The 5,790-nt window shown below is 41.0% G+C and overlaps 1 pseudogene; it reads left to right on the forward strand.

Moving 5' to 3' along the window:
* The first annotated feature begins 4,067 nt into the window (after window positions 1-4,067).
* Window positions 4,068-5,148, forward strand: LOC137224473 (craniofacial development protein 1 pseudogene; annotated as a pseudogene).
* Window positions 5,149-5,790: the final 642 nt, after the last annotated feature.

A 5,790-nucleotide genomic window follows, 5' to 3' on the forward strand; every position in this document is an offset into this window, starting at 1 on the left:
GGCCATATATGGTGCTATGTCCCATATTATTCAATGAGTTCAGAAACCAAGTGATGGAGGAAGGTGTGACTTCACTTCACAGTCACTCCAGGGCCCGACTGAGAGAATTTGTGTTTTCCGTTTGCTCAACTTAAGACCCTGTGGGCCTAGAGGTCCTATTTCCCAGAAGAGGGATGCTTTCACTCAAAGACACTGCAAGTCTCACTAAACTTAAGCCATGGCTGACAGCTGATAACTTAGAGTTTTTCAAATTGACCAGCAAACAAAGAAAGGAGTTACCATACTGGCACACTTGTATACACTTGGGTATTTTAACCTTATGATCCTAAGGAGATATGGTTGTTGTTACTTAATAGGAGCATGGAGGAATATGTTTTGTACTTAGGTTAACTACAGGATATTTCTTGGTACGTCCATGCCTAACCTAATTATAAATGAACAAGTACAGCAATCATTGCCTGGTAAAGTTATGGTAATGACGGTATCAAGCCTCTCAGCGATGAGATTCTGAATCATCTCACCAAACAAGCTACTGAGGCCATCTGAAGTTCTAGGTGAGAATAAGAGGAATTTAGAAGGAGAAGGAGAAGGAGATGATAAGTATCATTTACTAATTTAAAATCAATTGAAGTAAAGAAGGCTGCAATTCACCCTACTAATGCTTCTTTTACAAGTTTTTCCAGAAATTTAGACCAACCCAAGTTCTGAAGAAGCCGAGAACAGATGGGAAGAGCTGAGACTGGGCTGGTGCACCCATCCCCCAACGGCTGCAGGTCTTGGCTGGTAACTGCTCAAACTGGCATATTTCTCTGGAGGATCGCCCTAGGCTGATTGAAGCTGTTACACCCAAAGATTTCTGAGAAGTTAAACTATCTCCTCTCCCAGGGGTCAGACAGTCCCCAGTGACTGTCTAATGCACAGATAAGAAAGTGAAGCCCTTCTTTCTCTGGGCAAGAAAACCTCTAGCTACAATCTATGTTCTGAAGTGTCCTATGGGATTAGATTGAACGTAAACCTCTCCTGAAATCACATTTTTGCTTAATTTCACCTTTTGCCTTTTCTCACTCTCCTTACTCCCTTACAGATTTCACCTCAGAACTTCCTCAAAGATCACTTGCACAAGACTACCTGTCTTATGCTCTACTTCTAGGTTACCTGATCCAAATCAATTGGTGAGGCAATAACTGCTTTCCTCAACCTAGGGCCACAAACTCATCTGGAGGTCATTTCCTGTAGCTACAGATCTCTTGCCTGGTTTTGGTAAAGGCCCTCTCCCTTTTCCCTTTTAGAATGCCTTGTGGTAGTGTCTTTCTCTTGTTGAGAGTCCCGAGGTCTTTACCATTCCTTTGACCTTGCTCATATCTTTAAAGACAGTCCCTTCATTTAAATCTTCTCCATTGCCCCATTTGTGTGTGACACTGATTTCCCATCACAGTCCTGACTAATAAAGTAGGGACAAGCAGGGAGTGATCTGATCAGATTAACATTTAGAAAGATCAATTTGGCAGCAGTGTAGAAGAGAGTATAAGAAAGGCAAGTCTAACTGCAGAGAGATTATTTAGCGGGTTATTGTAATAATCTAGAAAATAATTGAAAATGTTTAAATGTCAATATCCATGGAGATAGCATATTGGGGGTAAATTTGAGAGATATGTAAGCACTAAAATTTAAGGATTGAAATATCCTAACATCCTGAGATAAATAAAATTACGTATGATGTCTTATGAATTCATTAAACAATGATTGTGTTACTACTTCAAATACATTTACTCTTACCCTGTAAGACCTGTGGTCTTAATGGAGACTCATTCTTATTTTGGTAGTTATTATAAAAGGCAAAACAAAGTAAATGTTATACTAGAGTTATAAGCAAAAGACTTTGAAGGCACAAAATAAGGAATAGCCATCACTCTGAAGTTATAAAGTACAGAATTGCTTAATTTCTTTAACTAAACATATGTCTTCAAAGAAATTGCTGCATTACCCAAACATCTCTGATTAATTTCTTAAAGTCTTCAAAACGCCATACGTGGATTTTTAGGCATTCACTTCCCAGGGGCAATATTTAATTACCTTAATCATATTCACTGCTACTATTAAAAGAATTACAAAGACATGCCTATTAAATATTATTTAAGCTGTCATTAGCATTTGATGAGTTTAATGTGCATATAAATTGCTAACTCTAAATTTTCATATAAGTATAGTGGAGTAATGACTAATGTCTATAATATGTATATAGACTTCATAATTAAACATGCTGGATACTTTATTGCTTATTATATATAATATATATGTGAAAATATATTAAAATAATATAATATATTAAAATTGTGTATGATTATATAATTTTAGCCCAAATTTTTATTCTGGCAAAGCATTGAGAATTGAATAACTAAATGACCCCTTTCTCCTCCAGACACAAACAAAAATGTGAAAATGTAGAAAATACAGTAAGTCCCCTACATATGAACAAGTTCCATTCCAAGAGGGCATTCATAAGTCCAATTTGTTAGTGGGTCCAACAAATTTAGCCTAGGTACCCAACTAAAACAATTGGCTATATATTATTGTACTATAATAGGTTTCTAATACTTTTCACACAAATAATACATTAAAAAACTCACAAAATAATGAAAACACTTTTAATCTTACAGTACAGTACCTTGAAAAGTACAGCAGTACAGCACAATAGCTGGCATACAGGGGCTGGCATCGAGTGAACAGGCAAGAAGAGCTACTGACTGGAGGAGGGAGAGGAGGTGGGAGATGGTAGAGCTGAAGGACCGTCAGCAATAGGAGACGGAGGGCAAGCTGCAAATTCACTCACGCCTGACATTGATGGCACAGGTTCTGGTTCCTTGCTGGATTCAATTCTATCTTCCCTCTTGAAAACATGATCCAGTGATGTCTGGGTAGTAGCTCTCTTTTTTTCATCGTAGATGACACAGTAGCACTGGATTGCATTCTGAATGGCTGCTGCAACCTTCATGTACCATTTTATGTTCGGGTCCTGTGCCTCAAAAACTAACAGTGCATCCTCAGATAAAAACAATCCCCTTGCCATTTCCTGCATTGTGAATCTCTTTGGTTCTTCAGTTACTTCTTCTTCCTCTTGTCTCTCTTCGTCCTTTCTCTGGGCCTCCCAGGCCTTCATTAGTAAGCTCCTCGTGTTGCACAGCAAGGAGTTCAGTGAAATCGTCCTCTTGCAGATCTAGCTCCAGTTTCTCACTGAGGGTCACTAAGTTGCTGAAGACCTCTTTGGACTCCTCATCCACCTTCTCAAATCCATGAAAACCGTGAATAAACTGCAAGCAAAGCTTCTTCCAAACTCCATTCATGGTGATGGCTGTAACCTCATGCCAAGCAAAGTCAATTTTTTTATGGCTTTGTAGATGTTATAGTCCTTCCAAAATTGTCACAAGGTTGTTCCCAATTCATCACTCACGTTTGATGCCTGACAAGAAATGTGATGTAAATAATATTTCTTGAAAGTTGCTATAACCCCCTGGTCCATAATTTGGATAAGCAACATAGTATTTGATGGCAGATGCACTACTTTGATGTTGGGATGAAAGTCGTCCGTGAATGGGGGTGGCCTGGAGCACTGTCGAGCAGCAAGAGAATGTTGAATGGGATGTCCTTCTCCAAGCAATATTTCTCCACCTCCTGGATAAATTGGTGGAAAAACCAGTCCTGGAAAACGGTCTGTGTAACCCAGACGTTGGGGTTACTCTTCCACACAACTGGGAGAGAGCCCTTGGCTATGTTTTGAAGGGCTTGGGTTCTCTGAATGATAATCTAAGATGCGGCTTCAGCTTCATATCACCGGAAACATTGCCACCAAACAACAGTTAGCCTATCCTTTGCTGCTTTATAGCCTGGCATCAACTTTTCCTCCTTACTGATGTAACTTTGGTCTGACATCCTCTTCCAGTACAATCCTGCCTCATCTACATTAAAAATCTGCTCGGGTAAATATGCGCCTTCATCAATAATTTCTCAGAGCACGCTGCGTGGGCTGCCCCAGCTGCCGCCGACCCTGCCGCATCCCTGTCTATGGTTTCTCCCTAGAGCTTTGCCTTTGGGGGTAGCTGCTGCGGCTCTGTCCGCCCCACGCCTTAGCGACATGGAGGAATTCGACTCTGAAGATTTCTCCACCTCGGAGGAGGACGAGGACTACGTGTCATCGGGTGGAGAGTATAGTGAAGATGATGTAAATGAATTAGTGAAGGAAGATGAAGTGGATGGTGAAGAGAAGACACAGAAAACCAAAGGGAGAAAAAGAAAGGCTCAGAGCATTCTGGCCAGGAAGAGAAAACAAGGTGGCCTCTCATTAGAAAAGGACGAGAAGGATGCCAGTGAGGAATCTGGAGGAAGAAGTAGTGAGGAGGAAGATGTAGCTGCAGAGCAAGAAAAAGGCATTGAGTCAGAGGATACGAGGAAAAAGAAGGAAGATGAACTATGGGCCAGCTTCCTCAATGACGTAGGACTAAAATCAAAAGTGCCTCCGTGTACACAAGTTAAAAGAGGAGAGGAGGCTGAAGAGACAAGTTCAAGTAAATTGTTGGTCAAAGCAGAAGAGCTAGAGAAACCTAAAGAAACAGAAAAAGTTAAAATCACCAAGGTGTTTGATTTTGCTGGTGAAGTCAGGGTGACTAAGGAAGTGGATGCTACATCTAAAGAAGCCAAATCCTTCTTCAAGCAAAATGCGAAAGAAAAATCCCCAGGCTAATAATGTCCCTTCAGCTCTACCGTCACTTCCTGCCGGGTCAGGGTTAAAAAGGTCAAGGGATATGAGCAGCCTTTTGGGGAAAATAGGAGCCAAGAAGCAGAAGATGAGCACCCTAGAGAAGGCCGAGCTGGACTGGGAGAGCTTCAAGGAGGAAGAGGGCATTGGAGAAGAACTAGCCATCCACAATCAAGGGAAGGAGGGGTTCACTGAACGGAAAGCTTTTCTAGACCGAGTGGATCACAGGCAGTTTGAAATCGAGTGAGATCTCAGGCTGAGCAAAATGAAACCCTGATGTGATGAGGAACCTACAGCAGTTTAATCCTGTTTACAACGTGAGCTTTTTGTGCGTCTATGAAATGTTTCCTGTGTTTCCCATTGACTGTTTCCCAGCAAAGTCTTTTTCTCTACATTGAATTTCTTTGTATCTTGATCTCATGTGATTTCAGTCATTTTACTTTTAATAGTTTGTCTTTTAAAAAATAAAAATAAAAAAGTACAGGTTGGTCCTATTGGGGGGGAAAAAATTCTCAGAGCATTTCAGGAAATTGCCGGGCAGCTACTGTATCTGCACTTGCTGCCTCACCGCTTACTTTTACATTGTGACGGTTGGCTCTAGCCTTGAACTGATGAAACCAGCCATGGCTGGCATTAAAAGATGTGCCCTCTGATTCTTCGCCGCATTTCCTCTTCAAGTCTTCATAAAGGCTTTAAGCTTTCTCTTGAATCAGCATTGAGCTGAGCAGGACTCAGCGCTGATGTTGATCCTGCATCCGCACACTGAGAAGCTTCTCTATCTCCTCCATCACTTTTCCACGCTTCTTCGATATTATCATTGACATCATCGGCACAGCAGACTTCACATGTTCCATGATCTTGTCCTTGTTCTTTAGAATTGTACTGATGGTTGAATGATTCATGTTATAAGAGTGAGTGATGTTTATTGTTTTTTCACCTCGCTCCACTATCTCAATTATTTTCACTTTTGTTTCCATCGTTATCACTTGGTGTACCACCTACATCACCGCTGCTTTTACGCTTGTTTCTGGACATCCTGG

The sequence above is a fragment of the Pseudorca crassidens genome, chromosome 5, assembly GCF_039906515.1.
Source record: "Pseudorca crassidens isolate mPseCra1 chromosome 5, mPseCra1.hap1, whole genome shotgun sequence".
Lineage (NCBI taxonomy): Eukaryota > Metazoa > Chordata > Mammalia > Artiodactyla > Delphinidae > Pseudorca > Pseudorca crassidens.